We start from the raw sequence: 23,247 nt of genomic DNA on the forward strand, positions 1-23,247 counted from the left end.
CGACGTGCAAATCAAATTCCTGTAAGAGGAGAACCCATCTGATCAGCCTAGGCTTAGCGTCCTTCTTCTCCATAAGGTACTTAATAGCAGCATGATCAGAGTGAATGGTGACTTTGGAGTCAACTATGTAAGATCTGAAATTTTCACATGCAAACACGACTGCTAAATATTCCTTTTCCGTAGTGGCATAGTTTCTTTGGGCACTGTCTAGAGTTTTACTAGCATAGTGAATAACATTCAACTTCTTGTCAACTCTTTGTCCTAGAACAACACCAACAACATAATCACTAGCATCGCACATGATTTCAAAGGGCAAGTTCCAGTCAGGTGGTTGAACAATAGGTGCGTTTATCAAAGCCTTCTTAAGTATTTCGAAAGCTTCCTCACAATCCTCATCAAAAACAAAAGGAACATACTTCTGTAAGAGGTTGGTAAGAGGCCTAGAAATCTTAGAGAAGTCTTCGATGAACCTTCTATAGAAACCAGCATGACCTAGGAAACTTCGTATACCTCTGATATCTATGGGGCAAGGCATTTTCTCAATTGCATCAACCTTAGCCTTATCAACTTCAATGCCTCTCTCAGAAATTTTGTGTCCTAAGACGACACCTTCGTTAACCATAAAGTGGCACTTCTCCCAATTCAAAACGAGGTTGGTATCTTCGCATCTCTGTAAGACTCGATCAAGGTTGCTGAGGCAATCGTCAAAGGAAGACCTATAAACGGAGAAGTCATCCATGAAAACCTCGACAATCTTTTCACAAAAGTCAGAGAATATAGCCATCATACATCTTTGAAAGGTGGCAGGTTCATTGCATAAGCCAAAAGGCATACGTCTATAAGCAAAGGTACCAAAGGGGCAGGTGAAAGTGGTTTTCTCCTGATCAGATTGTGCAACAGGTATTTGCGAGAAACCTGAATAACCGTCTAGAAAGAAGAAGTGTGTGTGTTTTGATAGCCTTTCTAGCATTTGGTCGATAAACGGGAAAGGATAATGATCTTTCCTGGTTGCCTTGTTCAGTTTCTGGAAGTCTATCACCATCCTATAGTCGGTAATAATCCTTTGTGGGATTAGTTCATCCTTATCATTAGGAACGATGGTGATACCTCCCTTCTTAGGTACGCAATGTACCGGACTTACCCAATCACTATGGGCAACAGGATAAATGATTCCTGCTTCCAGAAGCTTTAATATTTCTTTTCTAACGACCTCTTTCATCTTAGGATTTAATCTCCTTTGATGATCAGCAACTGGTTTAAAGTCAGGATCGGTTTTAATCTTGTGCTGACATAGAGTGGGACTAATACCCTTAGGATCATCAAGGGTATATCCAATAGCAGCACGGTGCTTCCTCAGAGTTCTTAGTAACTTCTTCTCTTCGTGCTCTGAGAGGAGAGCACTAACAATAATAGGATATATCTCCTTCTCATCAAGATAGGCATACTTAATAGTATCAGGCAACTATTTAAGCTCAAAAACAGGATCACCCTTTGGTGGGGGAGGATCCCGAAGTAGTTCAACAGGCAGATTATTCTTGAGAATAGGATATTGCTCTAAGACAATTTTATCTATCTCATCTCTCTCCTCCATATGCATATCGTTTTCATGCTCAAGCAGATATTGCTCTAAAGGATCTGTAGGAGGTACGACAATAGAGGCAAGAGCAATAATTTCATCTCTACCAGACGACTCTCTTTCATGGGGTTGTCTTCCAAACTTGGAGAAGTTAAACTCATGAGACACACCCTCGAAACTAACTGTGACGGTCTGCTTAATGCAATCAATGTGAGCATTGACAGTGTTGAGAAAGGGTCTACCAAATATGATGGGACAAAAGCTATCTTGTGCAGTACCAAGGATGAGGAAATCAGTAGGATACTTCGTCTTACCACACAGGACTTTTACGTCTCTCACAATTCCCATAGGGCAGATAGTGTCTCTATTAGCTAGCGTAATAGTGACATCAATGGGTTCTAACTCAGCAGGTGCAATCTCATCTTTGATTTCAGCATATAAGGAACGGGGTATTGCACTAACACTAGATCCCATATCACATAAACCATGGCAACAGTGATCTCCTATCTTGACAGAAACAACAGGCAGGCCAACTACAGGTCCGTATTTGTCCTTCGCATGAGGTTTAGCAATTGTAGCGGAGTCCTAACAGAATTTGATAACATGCCCGTCTATGTCTTCGGCTAAGAGATCTTTGATAATAGCAACACTAGGTTCAACTCTAATCTCCTCAGGGGGTGCAAGTGGTCTAATGTAACCCCTACACATCACAGTTGGAGCTTTGGAATAATCCTTTATCCTAGCAGGGTATGGTGGTTTCTTAGTGTAAGCACAAGGAACAACAGGATCACTAAAAGCAATGACTTTCTCCTCAACTAGATTGGTTTTGGCTATGTTGCTTTCTACAGGAGGATGATACTTAGACCACTTCTCTTTGGGAAGATCAACATGAGCAACAAAAGATTCACATAGAGAAGCTACTATCTCAGAGTCAAGTCCATACTTAGCACTAAAATCTCTAAAAGTGTTTGTCTCAACAAAAGATTTAACGCAATCAAACTGGAAATTCATACCTGACTCCTTACCTTCCTCCAGCTCCCAATCTTCAGAGTTGCGTTTGATTCTCTCCAATAAAATCCACTTGTGATCAATATCCTTCTTCATAAAAGAACCGGTACAAGAAGTGTCAAGCATGGTACGATCTTCATGAGAAAGCCGAGCATAAAAGTTTTGAGTGATGATTTCTCTCGAGAGCTCATGATTGGGGCATGAATATAGCATTGATTTAAGCCTCCCCCAAGCTTGATCTATGCTTTCCCTGTCACGAGGCCAAAAGTTATAAATAAAGTTCTGATCACGATGTACTAAATGCATAGGATAGAACTTCTGATGAAATCCCAATTTCAACCGATTGTAGTCCCATGATCCAGTATCATCACATAGCCTATACCATATCAACGCCTTATCCGTCAAAGATAAAGGAAATACTTTCTTCTTTACCTCATCCTCGGGCAAACCTGCAAGCTTAAATAAACCACAAACTTCATCTACATAGATCAGATGCAAGTCTCGATGTGAAGATCCATCTCCCGTGAAAGGATTAGCCAGCAGTTTCTCAAGCATACCCGAAGGAATTTCATAAAAGATATTTTTAGTAGGTACCTCAGGTTGAGGAACAACTCCTCGTGCTTCCGTTCGTGGTGAAGATACCCCGAACAAACTCCTCAAAGGAACAGTTTCCATAGTGACAAGTGACAATAAATTTCAGCACAGTATACAAATGTTTCCTTACCAATTTCCACTTACCAAAGGCGCTTCACTCCCCGGCAACGGCGCCAGAAAAGAGTCTTGATGACCCACAAGTATAGGGGATCAATCGTAGTCCTTTCGATAAGTAAGAGTGTCGAACCCAACGAGGAGCAGAAGGCTCTGATAAATGGATTTCAGCAAGGCAATAACTGCAAGCACTGAAAGTAGCAGTAACAAGTGATTGTGTAGCGAGGTGAAACATAGCAAGCAAAAAGTAACATGTAACAAGTAGTAGCAACGGTGCAGCAAGTGGCCGAATCCCTTTTGTAGCAAGGGACAAGCCTGAACAAAGTCTTATAGGAGGAAAGACGCTCCCGAGGACACACGGGAATTTCTGTCATGCTAGTTTCATCATGTTCATATGATTCGCGTTCGTTACTTTGATAGTTTGATATGTGGGTGGACCGGCGCTTGGGTACTGCCCTTACTTGGACAAGCATGCCACTTATGATTAACCTCTCTCACAAGCATCTGCAACTACAAAAGAAGAATTAAGACAACGTCTAACCATAGCATTAAACTAGTGGATCCAAATCAGCCCCTTACGAAGCAACGCATAGACTGGTTTTAAGCTTCTGTAACTCCAGCAACCCATCATCTACTTACTATGCCCCAATGCCTTCCTCTAGGCCCAAGTATGGTGAAGTGTTATGTAGTCGACGTTCACATAACACCACTAGAGGAAAAGACAACATACATCATATCAAAATACCGAACGAATATCAAATTCACATGACTATTATCAGCATGACTTATCCCATGTCCTCAGGAACAAAAGTAACTACTCACAAAGCATAATCATAATCATTATCACAGGTGTAATGAATAGCATCAAGGATCTGAACATAAACTCTTCCACCAAGTAATCCAACTAGCATCAACTACAAAGAGTAATCAACACTACTAGCAACCTTACAAGTACCAATCGGAGTCGTGAGACGGAGATTGATTACAAGAGATGAACTAGGGATTGGAGAGGAGATGGTGCTGATGAAGATGTTGATGAAGATGCCTCCCCTCCGACGAGAGGAGTGTTGGTGATGACGATGGCGACGATTTCCCCCTCCGGGAGGGAAGTTTCCCCGGCAGGATCGTCCTGCCGGAGCTCTAGATTGGATCTGCTCAAGTTCCGCCTCGTGGCGTCGGCGAAACCACGAAAAAGCTCCCGATTCATTTTTTCTGGAACGAAACCCTTCATATAGCAAAAGAGGGGGGCTAGTGGGCCGTCAGGGAGCCCACAAGCTTGCCCTCTGCCACCAGGGGGGTGGCGGTGGCAGGGCTTGTGGCGCCCTGGCAGCCCCCTCTGGTACTTCTTTCACCCAATATTTTTTATATAATCCCAAAAAAATCCATGTAACTTTTTAGGGCATTTGGAGATGTGCAAAATAGTGGACTAAGATTTGCTCCTTTTCCAGTCCAGAATTCCAGCTGCCTGAATTCTCCCTCTTCAAATAAACCTTGCAAAATAAGAGAGAAAAGGCATAAATATGGTACCACAAAGTAATATAACAGCCCATAAAGCAATAAATATCAACATGAAAGCATGATGCAAAATGGACTTATCACCGCCTTGGTCATATCGGTGTTAAGCGCATGAAGAAGCTCCATACTGATGGACTATTAGAGTCTCTTGACTTTGAATCATTTGAGACATGCGAACCGTGCCTCATGGGCAAGATGACTAAGACTCCATTCTCAGGAATAATGGAGAGAGCAACCGACTTATTGGAAATAATACATACTGATGTGTGTGGTCCAATGAACGTTGAAGCTCGCGGTGGCTATCGTTATGTTCTCACTCTCACCGATGATTTGAGTAGGTATGGGTATATCTACTTGATGAAGCACAAATCTGAGACGTTTGAAAAGTTCAAGGAATTTCAATGTGAGGTTGAGAATCAACGTGACAGAAAAATAAAGTGTCTACGATCTGATCGTGGAGGAGAATATTTGAGTCATGAATTTGGCACGCACCTAAGCAAGTGTGGAATTGTTTCACAACTAACGCCGCCTGGCACATCGCAACGTAACGGAGTGTCTGAACGTCGTAATCGCACTTTTTGGATATGGTACGATCTATGATGTCTCTTACCGACTTACCGCTATCATTTTGGGGATACACATTAGAAACTGCATCATTCACTTTAAATAGGGCACCGTCTAAATCCGTTGAGGCGACACCATATGAACTATGGTTTGGCAAGAAACCTAAGATGTCGTTTCTAAAAGTTTGGGGCTGCGATGCTTATGTGAAGAAACTTCAACCAGAAAAGCTCGAACCCAAAGCAGAGAAATGCGTATTCGTAGGATACCCTAAGGAAACTATTGAGTATACCTTCTATCTTAGATCCAAAGGTAAAACCTTTGTTGCCAAGAACGGATCCTTTCTAGAGAAAGAGTTTCTCTCGAAAGAAGTAAGTGGGAGGAAAGTAGAACTTGATGAGGTAATTACACCCCCTCTCGAACCAGAGAGTAGCGCAACGCGGGAAATTGTTCCTGTGGCGCCTACGCCAACTGGAGAGGAAGTTAATGATGATGATCATGAAGCTTCGGATCAAGTTGCTACTGAACCACGAAGGTCCACAAGGGTACGATCCGCACCAGAGTGGTACCACAACCCTGTGATGGAAATCATGTTGTTAGACAACGATGAACCTTCGAACTATGAAGAAGCAATGGCGGGCCCGGATTCCAACAAATGGCTTGAGGCTATGAAATCCGAGATAGGATCCATGTATGAGAACAAGTATGGGCTTTGGTGGACTTGAACGATGATCGGTGAGCCACAAAAAATAAATGGATCTTCAAGAAGAAGACTAACACAAACAGTAATGTGATCGTTTACAAAGCTCGACTTGTTGCAAAGGGTTTTCGACAAAATTAAGGAGTTGACTACGATGAGACTTTCTCTCCCGTAGCGAAGCTGAAGTCAGTCCGAATCATGTTAGCAATTGCCGCTTTTCATGATTATAAAATTTGGCAAATGGACGTCAAAACAACGTTCCTTAACGGGTATCTTAAGGAAGAGTTGTATATGATGCAACCAGAAGGTTTTGTCGATCCTAAGAGTGCTAACAAGGTATGCAAGCTCGAGCTCTCCATCTATGGGCTGGTGCAAGCATCTCGGAGCTGGAAAATTCGCTTTAATGAGGTGATTAAAGCATTTGGGTTCATACAGGTTTATGGAGAAGCCTGTCTGTACAAGAAAGTGAGTGGGAGCTCTGTAGCTTTCCTCATACTATATGTGGATGACATATTATTGATGGGGAATAATATAGAGTTATTGGAGAGCATAAAGGCCTACTTGAACACGAGTTTTTCAATGAAGGACCTTGTAGAAGCTGCATACATATTAGGCATCAAGATCTATAAAGATAGACCGAGACGCCTCATAGGTCTTTCGCAAAGTACATACCTTGAGAAGATATTGAAGAAGTTCAATATGGAAAACTCAAAGAAGGGGTTCTTGTCAGTTTTGCAAGGTATGAGATTGAGTAAGACTCAGTCACCGACCACGACAGCAGATAGAGAGAAGATGAGTACTGTCCCCTATGCTTCAGTTGTAGGCTCTCTAATGTATGCCATGCTGTGTACCAAACCTGATATAAACCTTTCCATAAGTTTGGTAGGGAGGTACCAAAGTGATTCCGGTATGGAACACTGGACACCGGTCAAGAATATCCTTAAGTACCTGAAAAGGACTAAGGAGATGTTTCTCGTTTATGGAGGTGACAAAGAGCTCGTCGTAATGGGTTACACCGATGCTAGCTTCGACACAGATCCGGATGACTCTAAGTCACAGACCAGATACGTGTATGTTTTGAATGGCGGGGCAGTGAGCTGGTGCAGCAGCAAGCAAGACGTCGTGGCAGCATCTACATGTGAAGCAAAGTACATAGCTGCTTCAGAAGCGGTTGATGAAGGGATTTGGATGAAGGAGCTCATCACCGACCTTGGAGTGGTTCCAAACGCGTCGGGTCAAATGACACTCTTCTGTGATAACACTGGAGCCATTGCCATAGCCAAGGAGCCCAGATTTCACCGAAAGACCAAGCATATCCAACGCCGCTACAACTCCATCCAGGACCAGGTCTAGAGAGGAGTAATAGATATTTGTAAAGTGCACACGGATCTGAATATTGCAGAACCGTTGACTAAACCTCTTCCTCGAGAAAAACATGATCAACGCCACAATGCTATGGGTATTCGATACATCACAATGTAACTAGATTATTGACTCTAATGCAAGTGTGAGACTGTTGGAAATATGCCCTAGAGGCAATAATAAAATGGTTATTATCATATTTCCTTGTGTTGTTCATGATAATCGTGTGTTGTTCATGCTTTAATTGTATTAACAGGAAACAGTAATGCGTGTGTGAATAAATAGATCACAATGTGTCCCTAGCAATCCTCTAGTTAGCTAGCTCGTTGATCAATAGATGATCATGGTTTCCTGATCATGGACATTAGATGTCATTGATAACGGGATCACATCATTGGGAGAATGATGTGATGGACAAGACCCAATCCTAAGCATAGCACTAGATCGTGTTGTTCATATGCTAAAGCTTTTCTAATGTCAAGTGTCTTTTCCTTAGACCATGAGATTGTGCAACTCCAGGATACCGTAGTAGTGCTTTGGGTGTATCAAACGTCACAACGTAACTGGGTGATTATAAAGGTGCACTACGGGTACCTCCTAAAGTGTCTGTTGGGTTGGTACGAATCGAGATCGGGATTTGTCACTCCATGTGACGGAGAGGTATCTCTGGGCCCACTCGGTAGAACATCATCATAATGAGCTCAATGTGACTAAGGAGTTAGTCACGGGATGATGTGCTACGGAACGAGTAAAGAGACTTACCGGTAACGATATTGAACAAGGTATGGGTATAGCGACAATCGAATCTCCGGCAAGTTCTATACCGACAGACAAAGGGAATTGTATACGAGATTGATTGAATCCTTGACATCATGGTTCATCCGATGAGATCATCGTGGAACATGTGGGAGCCACCATGGGTATCCAAACCCCACTGATGGTTATTGGCCGGAGAGGTGTCTCGGTCATGTCTGCATGCCTCCTGAACCCGTAGGGTCTACACACTTAAGGTTCGATGACACTAGGGTTATAGGGAATTGTTATACAAGGTTACCGAAGCTTGTTCGGAGTCCCGGATGAGATTCTGGATGTCACGAGGAGCTCTGGAATGGTTCGGAGGTAAAGATTGGTATATAGGATTGATGGGTTTGGACGCCAGAAATGTTTCGGGCACCACCTGCAAAGTGCCGGGACCACCGGAAGGGTTTCGGAGGCCCACCAGGAGGGGCCACAAGCCTCGAAAGGCTATGTGGGCCAAGTGTGGAAGGGAACCAGCCCCTGGGTGGGCTGGTGCACCCTCCACACCCAGCCCATGGCGCACCAGAGAGGAAGGGGGGACCCTAGGCGCTGGTGGGCATAAGGCACACCACGGGGTGCGCCACCCCCTCTCCTGCCCTGGCCGCCGCCCCCCTCTCCCGTCTGGGCTGCCGCCGCCCCTAGGGTGGGAACCCTAGAGGTGGCGCACCCCTCCCCTCTCCTCCTATAAATAGAGAGGGGTTTGGGGATGTTGGAGACACAAGTTGCTCTCTCCCTCGGCGCTCTTCAAAGGTATGAAGATGCACTCTCCCCTCTCTCGTTGCTGGTCTCTCCATAGGAAGATCTGAGTATGGCGTAGGAAAATTCTGAATTTATGCTACGTTACCCAACAAGCTCGATATAAAGAACTATGACACAATATGACTCAATATGAATGGCTCTGGCCGTGTACTGCGATGCGCAGTGATCTAGCATTACATCTATCAGCAATATGGTGAATGGTGTCTTTGCCACCAATTCTATGTCAGCTCTCTATGATCATGCAAATCAATGTGATGATGAACGAACTAGTCATATGGTGTAACAGTGGAATTTGGATGGCAATATATCTCGAAATGGCTATGGAAATGCCATGATAACTAGGTATGGTGGTTGTTTTGAGGAAGATATAGAAAGTATTATGTGTGACAGAATGTATCATGCCATGGGGTTTGGATGCATAGGTGAAGTTTGCACCAATCCTCGAGGTGAGAATGGGCAATGCACGTTACCGAAGAGGCTAGCAAAAGATGAGGAGGTGAGATAGAGTATGTCCATGGTTTCACATTATTAATAAATAAATACTATACTTATTGCAAAGGTTTATTAGTTTTATCAGAAACTAAAGCACTACACGCATGCCCAAAGGAATGGGGTTGGGAGGAGTTAACTATCGTGCGCCTCCGACCCGAAACAACATTAGGATTTTAACGAGGAATAGAAATGCTCACACATCCGCACCATGCGTTTATAATATTCAGACAAACAATAAATTAACACATCTTAAAACCATTACTTCTACGAATCAACAATGATGCACTCAAACCTTTTTCATATTACCACATCAATATCATTAACCCACAATTTCTCTTTATGTGCTACATGATGGTTTTGATTATCATTTATTGAATACCTATTATTTTTGGACTATCCATTATGATCCACGCAAATTACCATTACTATTCCTTAACACTCAAAAAATATAAGTGAAGAATGGGAGTGCAAATATTTCTGTAAAATATATATGCTACCATGCTCAAAAAGATATAAGTGAAGTACTTGAGCAACTGCTAAGCTCAGAAGATATAAGTGAAGCACATAGAGTATTCTAACAAATCATGATGAATGTGTGTCTCTATAAACTTTTTGTATCCATAATATGATGATTGTGTCAAACTAAAAATAAAAATCAAACAAAAGCAATCGACGCTCCAAACAAAACTCATATCATGTGACGAATAAAAATGTAGCTCCAATGATAGATTGAGAACAAAGAGGGGATGCCTTTCATGGCATCCCCAAGATTAGATGCTTGATTATTCCTATAATAGTACCTTGGGGTGCCTTGGGCATCCCCAAGCATAGGCGTTTTCTGCTCCTTATTCCTTTGTCCATCGTGATAACACCCAAACACTCAAAACTTCAATATCTCAAAACTCAACAAAACTTCGTGAGATCCGTTAGTATAAGCAACATATAAAATAATTTAGGTATTGTTGGAAATTTATTAATATTTCATTTAATAACAGGTAATATTTTCTAATTTCTCCGTGTCTTATACCCCCCGTTAAAATCCATGGCATCATCAAAACAAGCAAACTATGCAAGCAAAAACAAAATCTGTTTTAAACAAAACAATCTGTAATGATCTGTAAATAAACTATACTTGTCTAACTACAAGAATTCTGAACCATTAAGGAGACCTGAGGAATTTGAACATAAACACTGTGTAAAAAAATCAGCTTTAAAATACGTTCAAGAAAAATCAGAGAAATTCTGCACTTGATGTCAAAGTTTCTGTTTTTGCACTGTATCCATTCTACTTATCATAAAAGTCATCCCAAAGGCTTTATTTGGCACAAACACTAATTTAAACATAAAACACAATCATTTCAGAGGAAGTATTCATTTCGTCCCACCAAAACAGAAAGTAAAAACAAAAATTAAGATAACTACTTGGTTGCCTCCGAACAAGCGTGTCACATCCCTGATCCCCATTAGGGTTTAGCAAGTTTGAGCTCATGTTTTCTTCCATTGCATATTTAGAATTTGAATTGCACTCAAGGAAGGAAATGAAATCAACGCAAAACCTCAACAAACTCTATATTCAAAAGAAAACCAAAGTAGTGCCAAATCAATGAACCCAAAATGGCCTTCATAAAAGTTCAATATTTAAGATAAATGTTGAAAACAAGATATCAGAGGTGAAACATATTTTCAAAATACTTTTGGAATTTTAAATTTAAGATAAAATCTACTGAAATCAACTATATATTTGATTTCAAATATTTCAAAGTTTCCAAAAATGTTGAAAACTTTATATGTGGTTGGAAATATTCCAACTAACACTCCAGTATCATTTGGAGCCAAAAATAAAACAAAACAAAGTCAGTAAGAATAAAACAGAAACACAAAAGAAGAGAAATAGGAAAAACCTTACCTGTCGCTCACCTGAGGCCCAGCCCACCATAGCGCCTGTCGTCTTTCTTGTGCCAGTCGGCACCAGGAGGTGGCCGCCGCTCCCTCCGGCGCGGCCACGCACCTGCGTGCCTGCCTGGCCACCGCATCGCGCTCGCGCGAAGGGGATAAGCTCCCCGAAGACCTCCCCGTGCTCATCCCCTCGCCATTCGCCCCCTTCTTTCTCCCCCTCTCGGCCGCCATGACCGCGAGCTCGAGCTCGAGCTAGCAGTCACTCCAGCCTCTCTTCCTCTCTCCTGATCCAAGAAACAGCTCCGCCGAAGCTCCCTAAAGCTCCTAAGCCAGTCGCTCGACACCGAGAAGCACTGAAATGCCGTGACGCCGTCATCTTCCTCCTCGGTTCACCGGAGCTCGCTGTTCTCCTTCCTCAGGCCATCCCCGAGCCTGCTCTTGTCTCCTATGCACTCCTCGTGAGCTCAGGAATCTTTCCCCCAAGTTTCCCCCCTCGATTCCTTCCTCTTTCACCCGATCCCACCGGAGGCCGACGAGATCCGTCGCGGGAGCTCGTCGCCGGTAGCTCACCAATGGCTTCAGTGCGTTGCGTAGGTGCTGTAGGAGCCTAGTCCCGTGCGTGTTGAGCCCCGTAGCAGTGCCCCCGATGATGCCCGAGCTTCGGCCGCCACCGATCTCATCGTCGGCATCATCTCCGGCCATTTCACCCCGTGTCGCGTGCAAAAATGGAACCGCGGGTGAAGTTCCGTTCGTCTGGTGCCCTCTGCGTGAAGTTTGGTCGCCGAAATGAAAATCCCGAGCCCCTCCACCGTCTCTGTGGTCACTGGAGGCTCATCGCCGGTGAGATCCACCTCGCCGCCGGTGGATCTGACTCCCGTGAGTCACTGGCAAGTGGGGCCAGCCCCCAGGCTAATTAAGATTAGCAAAATAAAAAAAATATTATTTTAAAACCTAGCCTGGCACTGACATGTGGGTCCAACCCTGATAATTAGTTAATTAAGTTAAAATTAAATTAAAAACCGGCCAGAGTCAGTGACCAGTGGGTCCCACTGGTCAGGTTTTACTTTCAACGGCCAGATTGACCTGCTGATATCATGCTGATGCAATAAAACCTTTTCTGTTTAAAAACAATTCCAGAATAAGTCCAAAACTTTGGAAATTCATAGAAAATTAAATATAACTCCAAATTTGACAAATAATATATGTAAAATGATCAGAAAAATTCAAGGAATCCAATGATGCTATTTTCATGCATGAAAAACAAAGTTATGAAGCAGCATCATGTCAAATCAATTAAAAGAATTTGCTAAATTATAACTCAAATGATATTTGAATTATGATTTCAAATCAAGATCACCCAAAAGGTTCTGTTAGTCATCTCAAACCATGCTACATTGCATTTCATGCATCATTTTGTTGCATATGTTTGATATTGATTGATTGCTGTTATTCCGGTAGGCTCCGCCCCTCCGGATACATCTGATTATCCGACTAACGGATATCACCCCTCTGTTGAGCAACAAGGCAAGCAACCATTTTGATCATTCCGATAAATCCCATGTTCTCGCTCCTGCTCTTACTTATTGCATTAGATCAAAATGCTTTCAATGCTTTTACCACGTTAGTTGAACCCACTTCCTTTGCATGACCTGTCCTTGTCACAGTAAATAGCTGAACCTTGCAACCTAGCATACCTGGTAGATGCTTGAGCCATGATGTGCCTTATCCTGCTATGCATGCTATGCTTAGAGTTGTGTATGGTCTGTCATTTGGGTGATGAACATGATCGTGAGAATGTGTTCAATTACCATAGGTTGTGTGTTGAACCTGATTTGGTAAAGGTACCGGTGAAAGGCTATGTAGGAGTACATGGAGGGTTGTTTCATTGGAACCGTCCTTAGAAACTGAGTTCCGTGTATGTAATCCAAGACTAGATACTACCACACGTTGGGATACTTAACTGACCCACTCGACTTATTAATCGCCTAGTACTCGGTCCAGGAATTGCAAGTAGTTTCTGGTGTTTATAGTTATGCTGGAGGCCGTACGTGGCGCTGACCTTAGAGGTGGGCTATTATGCAGTAGGCAGTGGCACGGTGTACCAAGTGGCACCCCGATGGTGGGCTTGGGAACCCTGCACACATCGTTTGGGGCCATGGCGGAAATCTGGGTCGGACTTCCGTGCGGGTTACCCTTAGATAGGCGATAAACCTGGACTAAGTATTAGTGTGGTTAACGGTCGTGGTCGACTCCCTCGCTGGGCTTCCGCTTGAAGGTTGCTGAGGTGCATGATGTGCACATGGCGATAAGTGGCGAGAGCGTGTGTGAAGAAGTACACCCCTGCAGGGTTATGAACTATTCGAATAGCCGCGTCCGTGGATATGGACTACTTGGAAACATATGTTGTTCATAGATAACTAAAATGGCTACTCATAAAATTGTCAAGATAAGTGTGAGTTCGTGGATGGCATTTCCGTAGGGAGACGGAATGACTCCACGATGGAGTATTGTTGTGGTGTTAGTGGACTCGTGTGCGAGAAACATAGTTGTCAAAACTATTTAAAAATGCAAGTTGTCTAGCCAAGAGTCAAATGCTGGCTTTCTGCATGAAACCCCACAACTCCTTGTTGACACATTGCATGAGTAGATAGATTATCCTAAAGTCTTGCTGAGTACTTTTGTACACACGTTTGTTTAATAAATTGTTGCAGAGGTTGTTAATGACCCTAATGGAGCACTACTAGGAAAAGGCCTGCTAGTGGCGCACCTGTTTTGGCTACTAATGGCGCACTATAGGTGCGCCACTAGCATCACGCCATTAGAATTTTTTACTAATGGCACACCACAGATGCGCCATTAGTATCTGGTATACTAATGGCGCACAAGGCAGTGCGCCATTAGTATGCCTCCCAGGCGCGCCATTAGTATGCCTCCCAGGCGCGCCATTAGTATGCCTCCCAGGCGCGCCATTAGTATGCCTCCCACGTGCGCCATTAGTATGCCTCCCAGGTGTGCCATTAGTATAGCTCATGGTGCGCCACAGGTTATACTACTAGCTCTGAAAATATTCAATTATTATCCTCACACCCACAAGAAGGTTCAAGATAAACACATATTACACCACAATGAAAATATGTTTATAAACATGCACATACATTGAACGCAAGTTGACAAACAAATTAACCTAGAGGAAGCATAGTTTTGACCATCTTAACAATCATCTAGAACACACAAGTCACAAAAAGATAAGGACTATTGGTTACTATGAGAGACTTTAGATGGTCCAGAACACACAAGTTTGTATCTACATGCATAAAGTGCAAGATCCAAAACACTCGAAACACCAAATGGTCTACAAGACAATAAGGTCCATGATTACAGGTTGGTTGGTCCATAAACGCTAAAGAGTCATCATGTCCATGTGCATCAATAGGTTGAGTACATGAAAACATTTTGCACAAATTTGTGAAGAAAGTGGAACCAGATCAAGTTGTTAAAATCTCATATGCGTATTAAAAATATTCGATCAAAAGATTATCGTGATATCATAGTTAACAATATAGTTTCTATAAAAGTTATAATAATCTCACATGCTATTATATAGAACTATGTTCCAGTGCTTGTAAAACTATGCATTGAGCTATTATATAGAGTGATATTGAACTATGCACTGCCGATATAAATATTATGTGTAGTTGCTTCAGTTTTATTTGTCTTTACATGTGAAATGCATAAATTACAACCAACTGGGAAAAAATGGGATGAAAAAATTGCGGAAAGATGACTAGGCTACCGCCATTCGGGTGTTTAATCATTTAGCCTGGACTACTTTCTTCCTGTCAGCACTAAGACCATGAAGCGATGCATCGGTGAAGAAAGTATCAAACAGTGATGGGATATGTGTGTAATCTAGCAAAGCTTTGACAATCAACGACGCTAGATCAATTGTGCTACAAACCTATGAAGATACAACACGAGGGTTATTCAGAGAAAGAAAGGTAATATCATCACTAAAGCCCTTCAACTATATGATGATGAATCAAGCCAGAAATTTAGGAAGACACACGGGAGCGTGGTCATCAGCAAATGATTTGAATATTCAATCCTGCTTAAAAAAGTTACTGGTAAGTGTATCAACAAAGTATATAAAAATACTCACATATTAATTCATGCAGCTCCAAATTTAAGTGTTTTCCACTCCCATTTTCTCTCCCATCTTTCTTAGTTGTTGTACCTGCAAGGCGACAACCACATTAGCTTGCTACTTAGCTGACTTCAGAATGATGCTCTACTGATTGTTGAAGAGGCGAGAGCACAAATAGGCAATGACTGTAAGAGGCTCCGGTGTGGAATTAGAACAACCATTTAGAGTTTCTTCCTAACACAGCTTGGTGATGATTGAATTAAATAACCATGACATGGTAACTAGGAGTACTAACGAGTAAGGTGTTGGTTTTGATATGACACCAGGACTTACGCTCTCAAGGATCACTGCATTAGCATGTGCTTCTTTAGAGCGGATCAACTCTTCAAGCTGACCAGGATCCACTGTTTCATCTAGAGGGACCCAACTATCCTCTAGGTGCTCTTCTGCAACCTGTGAATTTGCACACCGAGAAGGCAAAATATGGCATTGAGAACATAACCACTTTTATATGGTGAAGGATGTCAATGAGACAGGTGCATTCATACTCGAGATCTTGCTGAAATGAACACAAATGACATAACTCGACTTACCTCATCATGTGGCTTTCCTAATGGAGAATTCTCAGGAATAAGTTCAACAAGCTGAGGAGGATCGTCAAAAGGATCATCCAAGATATATGTATGTTTAATCCTGTCAATTAGAAAATTGGCGAACAATCAGCAAGCATAAAGAATGAAAGCAAGTTAATGCTGGAAAAGAAAAAAAGGTATGTTTGGTGTGTGCCTAAATTTAGCCCATGGAAACCCAGCAAAATTCTGCAAACCAAACTGGCAGCTCAGATTTGGGCCACACTTGGCCCCAAAAATGAACTGACGGGTAGATAGAACTTAACCTAAAATTTTGGCATCAAACCATATAGTAGATAAAAAAAAGCAGCTACAGTTTGAGAAGGCTGGCAAACTTTTGGTTCTCAAGGGCACCAAATCAACAGCCCCGTTCTTTTGGCAGATATGTCTTAACTATGCAATTTACCACAGGTGTGAAACAATATTCTACCTTATGTCCTTAAACGGTCTTACTTTATCATCAACATAAGCTTCATTTATCTTTGTCAGTGTGTCAAGACCTTCTGCAACCGTCCCAAAGACCTGCAATCAACAGAACAAAGTGATGAACTCACTGAAGCAATCATCAGCCTCTCACCCAGACAGAAAAAAGAAAACAGTGAATAAGCTACTACTAACCGTGTGCTTGTCGTCAAGTTAATCGACATCATCCCTCAAGGTGATGTAGAATTAAAGAAATAAAAAATAGATATCAATAAGTTAGAAGCAGGCAGACTTAGGTCCTAAAAAATCAAACATCAGTAGTGTTGTAATATTGTACCTGTGAGGCATTGCAATTCTCACCAGCACTTGCCATAGCAATAGTACCAGTTTTTGAATGCCTTAATTCTGGACGGATTTCATCATTAAAAAATCGAGCTTGATCACCATAAAGGAACCTAGAGAAAGAAGATTCAGCTTTCAGGCATATCTTTGACAATAATAGCCAGCCTAAGTTCAAGTAAATATCGAAAACAAAAGACCAAAGTATAAGGTTCAGAGCTTAGTAAGTAGTAACACACACATGCACGCACACAAAAACATAAGTTGGGGCGAACACATATATGCGAGTTCAGTAAAACAATGCTCACTTGTACACGGAATCACCACCACTGCCAGTTCCAGTAGGGTCCCCAGATTGTGCCAGGAAATCCTTCTCCACCTTGTGGAACAGACGCCCATTGTAATACTTCATTCTGTTTAATTCAAAGCATAATGTCAGAGAATGAGCACCTCTACGTTGTGATATAAGAACAACAGACACATCTATAATCACTGTAATTTGAAATCCTAAATCTACAGCAGGATGGAAACAAGCCACAAGCTCTCACAGCTCATAATCAAATGGCATTGACATTAAAAATTTAAAGGCTCGTGATACTGTGTTAACCCTCACCACCAATAGGCAACAAAACTAACAGTTTGAAACCATACTGCAGGTTTTCTGTAAAGTAAAAAACAAACAAGCCAGGAAATAATATATCCTTGTGTGCTGATCTACAATCACATCTTTGACAGGTTGAAATATTCAGTTAACAATGAAATGAGGTTATCATGTATGAATTCACTAAGTCAGGAAAAGCCAAGGACTGTTGTTCCACATTTATAATCACCACATCAACATAGAAATGGAAAGACATGTGATAGGCACCAAGTCTGATGGTATGTACTGGCCATGCCGACCATCTCATAAGGTTTAGGACATATGGTCAGGAAGTGACAACTACGACTAGAAAACATCGGACGACGTGTGTGTCCCAAAAAGAAAAATAGAAACCACAAGGGTCAAGGGTTCGCATTTTGTGCTATCCAAATCCTACATGGCCGACATCTCAGATATAGCACGGAGTCGTCCAGAGGAAGCATCAACCCGGCCTTGAATCGACAGCCCGAGTTGTGCTATGAATTTCCCTGTCTGCTCACGCATACGAACTTGCCACTGAATTCCTCGCCTACGGCAACAATAGATAGTGATGGAAAAAATCACCAATTCACAAGCATATTCGGCACCTATACTATCGTCAATCAACCGTTCCAACGAGAGGAGTGATTTTGCGGAACAGCAGCACCGGCGCAGATAAGATTCGGACTGTCTATGGCTTCCCGAGTAAGATCACTGCCCTCTAGACCCCTGTGAAGGACGCTGTAGTTCGCATCAGAGCAACCAAGAAGACCGCGGTATCGACGTTACCTGCCAAGTGACAAATTGAGATGTTAGAATATAACCTGCATATGACACAATTGACTGTCTGTCAATCGACGATTGCATCATGGTTGCATATAGAGGACAAACGACAACTCAGGACTTCGGCACCCCTCCCATCTCAGATCTACCGCAGGAAAAAAACAGGGCATGCCTTCCTATCTGGTTAGACAGGCATGTTTCTGGTGAGCAACACCTGACCGTTGGATCAAAACAAATAGTCCTAAAAAAGGAAATTCATAATTATTCACGATGTGTTCTATTAAAATGCAGAATCTCTCTTATATAAAAAAACTATATGAGCTGAAATGTCATGAAGCTACTAGCTTGGTTGCTACTTTTATCTAGCATACACGTGCGTGATTTGTTATAGCATTCATAAACCAACACGCGATTTTTTATCTAGAAATACTCATGTTTAATCACAGTCACAAGAACAAACAAGGTTCCAAACACTTATGCAAGTCCTATAACTCAGATTATGACAGCACATTGAGGTATATTCTGTTGGATATAAAACTAACAAGAAGCAATTGCAACATAAATACCTCTAGAAGGGCTCAGATGGTGAGCTTGATGGTCTCCTTGCCGGAGGTGTCCTTGTAGTTCTTCTCCAGGAACTCCCTCATGGAGTTGGAGTTCCTCCCCGCGGCGTTGGCCCTCCAGGCGGAGAAGGTGCCGGAGGGGTCGGTCTGGTACAGGGCGGGCTTGTCCATGTACGGATCGAAGCCGACGATGAGGGTGGAGAGGCCGAAGGGGCGGACTCCGCCGCTCTGGGTGTACTTGTGCTGCAGGCCAGCGATGTAGCGGGTGATGTACTCGACGGTGACGAGGTCCTCGACGGTGAGGCGGTGGCTCTGGCACTCGACGCGCGCGCGGTTGATGAGCACCCGCGCGTCCGCCTTGAGCCCCGCGCACGCCAGCGCGACGTGCATGTCCAGGCTCGTGATCTTCCGCACGGACCTGCGAGAGGAGGAGGGCGAGATGAGATCTGCGGGCCGGAACGCGAGGTGGGGAGGAGGGGGAGCGAGAGGGGGAAGGGGATTCGATGGTACCTGGAGTCCTGGAGCTTGGCGGTGGACTTCTTCTTGACGCCGAGGACGACAGTGTCGGTGCCGCGGACGCCGACGGCGGCGTTGCCCTTGCGGACGACCTCGAGGCGGCGGCGGCGACAGGTGGTGTGCGGGAGGAGGAAGCGGTTTGCGGGCGGGGATGGGGTCTATGGACCGGGTGCAGGGCGGTTCTCGTTTCAAGTTTTTGGGGGGAGCGCTCCGCGTAGTGGGGGGAGCGTTTTCGGTGGAGAGGAGGGAAACTAAAATTTCGATTGGGAGCGAAACAGACACTACTAATGGCGCACCACCTACAAATGCACCATTAGTAACCTTGGTTACTAATGGCACACCACCTCGTGGTGTGCCATTAGTAGTTTTGCAAAAAAATATATAGTAGTGGCGCACCACCTACAAATGCGCCATTAGTAACCATGATTACTAATGGTGCACCGGCTGGTGGTGCGCCACTAGTAGTTTTGCAAAATTTTTTTATAGTAGTGGCGCACTGGGTGAGTGGTGCGCCATTACTAGTTAAACTAGTAATGGCGCACTCTGCCCCGGTGCGCCATTAGTACTTTTGCAAAAAATAAAATAAAAAATTATAGTAGTGGCGCACCGAGTGTGTGGTGCACCATTAGTGCCCATCACACTAATGGCACACCTGCACATGGTGCGCCACTGCTATATAGTAGTGGCGCACTACTTGTGTGGTGCGCCGTTAGTGTCTATATCATCTATAGCCCTTTTCCTAGTAGTGGAGGGTTCTACCTAGACGTTGACGACGACGAGTAGCTGGTGTCCCAGCTACGATCTGGCCCTAGGTTGGGTCTGTAGATAGTCAGGCCATGTGCCTTTATCTTTCCATCTGTCTGGACTCAGACAGTTTTAATCTTCCGTTGGCTTGTAAGACTTGTGTGTATGTCTTGTGATGATGGGTCGTGAGACCCCTATCTGTGTAATATTATGTGTGAGGCTCTTCCGAGCCTTCTAAATAAAGTTTGTATGTTTATGGTTATGTTGTGATGTCATCGATGTATCTATGCATATCGGTATGCCATGCGTACGTGTGTTGTACTTGATATGTATGGGGTTCGAATACCTAGTCGTATGCCTTAGTAGCACTCCTTGCGGGGAAATGCCCCTTTGTGATTCCATCGAGCCATGGTAGTTCGCTACTGCTTGGGACACATTGGTTGACCGGCATGTGTCCTTCCTAGCTGCTGTGTCTGTCCTTTTGGGAAATGTTACGCGTTGTAATGGAGTCCTTGTAGCTTGCTACGACTCGTCTACATTCACTGATGACCGACACCTGCTTTGCTGGGTCATGTATGCCTGTCCCTGTACTGAACCGCCGCTTTAGTTTATGACTAGACAAGTCGATCCGGTTTCTTTGACATTGGATTGCTAGCGACATAATTGCATACGCGAGTCAAAAGGCGCAAACGGTCCCGGCTAAGGTAAGGCTGCAACCGTGGGGATAACCGTGCGTGAGACCACAAAGAGATGCGATGTGTTACAGGCTGGATTCCTATGTCTTAGGATCGGGGTCCCAATAGCGTTGGTATCAGAGCTTGACTGACTGTAGGATTACTAAGCCAAACTGGTCGAAGTTGAGTCTAGAATTGCTTTAGTTATATATAAGGGAATTGTTTGTGGAAGGGAACGTAAGACTCTTGCTTCTCTTCTCAAGTTATTCTATTCTGGTCATCCTCGTCTTTTCTGCGGAGATTAAGGACTAGGTTACTTATCTTTCTCTTAGGCTCGTGTTTTTCTGATTGGTAGATTATAGGACAACGAGTCGAGTGTTACTCCGGGTTTCTTTTATTCCAAGGAAAAGAAAGTAAGTTTTGGTGACCATGGAATTGAACTTGATAGTTGAGTGGTTATGTTATCCTATCTTTGTGGGATGTCTCAAAATTGTTTTTGAGCATTTACATCCGTTATGCTGCCCAAATTTTGTCTTGAGAGCTCTAATGCTTTTGCATTACTCTCAATTTTCAGATGCCTAGACGTCCTTCTCGTCAGGTGGTCCGTCTGACTAGGTGCATTGATGTGCCGAGTCACACGACCATGCTAGTCTGGATGATGTTAGTAGCCGGTTACCGCTGGTACCCAGAGTACGCAGTGGAGGAGCAGTACCCGGATTTCAATCAAAGTCAGTTTCTGTGCACTGTTAGGGTATTCCCAGATTACCCTGGAGCTGAGGAGCCGATCCATTGGTCTTAGGGATTGGGGGTTACTATTGACATGGCAGTACAAGATGCTGCCTATTCAATGCTTACCATCATGAGGGCTAGACATGCACTGTTGCAGAATTCAGAGTTCTGCTATGTTCCTGCCTCTCAGCCAGGAGAAGAAGGATAACTTAGTGGGGTCTACTTTGATTCCTCTATGGAGGATCCGCTGCTGCAGTCCACTTCTGAGATGCTAGAGAATAGAGACAGGGATGCTCGTGCCCTTCGTATGGAGCTCTATGCTACACGTGCCCGTCTATGGACGGCTTTGACGCAGCTGTCACCTATAGTCCAGACAGGGTATGGAGATATGGAGATGCTGAACTCTGTTAGGACCCATCTTCCGGCTCATGTTTACTGGCCTGCTATAGGAGGAGTCACCCCTCTTCGGGGACCTCTACTACCACCAGTCAAGGGACCAAGGCCACATCCGTGTCCTTACAGTTCCCAGGGTACTCAGGCTCGTGTATTTCCTGATCCTCAGGTTGAGCTTCCAGGCCATGGAGGCAACCTTTATGAGATGTTCTATGAGGATGCCTGAATCCGTGAGTGGAAGAGTAGTATGGTAGTAGCTGTACTTCCATAGTTCTGTGTGTCTTGTGGAGTATGATTATGTCGTGAGATGAATTTCGGAGGCATAGATAAATAATGTATAGGAAGCTTCGAAAGCCTCTGATGAGTTGTGTCATCTTTTCAGTAGTTTGCTCTTCGGTTAAGGTTGTACTGAACTATGTAATGGTGTGTATGAACCATGGTGTATATATAGCAGTTGCTTGTTACCATGTTGTTCGGATGTTCATTTCCGCATTCCATGTGTTCAGTGCATTCTTAATCCATAGTTAGTATTGATGTTGATATTGGTCTAAGCTGTGAGTTTTTTTGTCAGGATGGTGTTCACCAGGTTGAACCGTGCCCCTGCTCATGAGCAGGGAGAGGGTAGTCAAGCATCACAGGAGGAACTACCTCACCCGCCCTCTCTGGCGGAAGTTATGCTTGAGGCAGAAAGAAATAAAAGGGAGACCAACCGTTTGCTAGAGCGTATTGAGCAAAATACGGCTCGTCAGCCGAGGAATGATGCAGTGTCCCTCAATAAATTTGTGAAGCTGAATCCTCCGAAGTTCCATCACTCCGTCGACCCCCTCGACGCTGATGACTGGTTGTGCAGTATATCGCGCAAGATTCGCTCTGCAAATGTTTCTGAGGCCGACAAGGTGACCTTTGCGGCGTACTTTCTGGAAGGACCCGCCAATATGTGGTGGGAGAACTTTGAAGCTATGTGTCCTGCTGAACCAGTAGCCACATGGGCACACTTTAGTGCAGCCTTCCGTCTGCACCATATTCCAGAGGGTCTGATGGACAGAAAGAGAGAGGAGTTCTGTGCATTCACCCAGGGAAAATTGACCGTGGATTCATATAGCCACGAGTTCGGTAACCTCGCCCGCTATGCAACTGAAGAGGTGTCAACTGACGCCAAGAAGCAAGCAATATTCCGCAAGGGTCTGAGCCCTAAACTTCGTCGTGATTTGCGCCTCCATGAATGTACAAGCTTTCAAGCTCTTGTCAACAAGGCGTTCAGTGCCGAGACTGGTCATACCGACTATGAAGCCACAAAGAAGCACTCCCGTGACTCT

The 23,247-nt window shown here is 43.8% G+C and overlaps 2 pseudogenes; both read right to left on the minus strand.

Annotated features, from left to right (window-relative positions):
• Positions 1-15,186: 15,186 nt before the first annotated feature.
• LOC123405442 overlaps positions 15,187-23,247 on the minus strand; it is a 94,373-nt pseudogene continuing 86,312 nt past the window's right edge.
• On the minus strand, positions 15,664-17,804 carry LOC123402212 (annotated as a pseudogene).

This window comes from Hordeum vulgare, chromosome 6H (genome assembly GCF_904849725.1).
Source record: "Hordeum vulgare subsp. vulgare chromosome 6H, MorexV3_pseudomolecules_assembly, whole genome shotgun sequence".
Lineage (NCBI taxonomy): Eukaryota > Viridiplantae > Streptophyta > Magnoliopsida > Poales > Poaceae > Hordeum > Hordeum vulgare.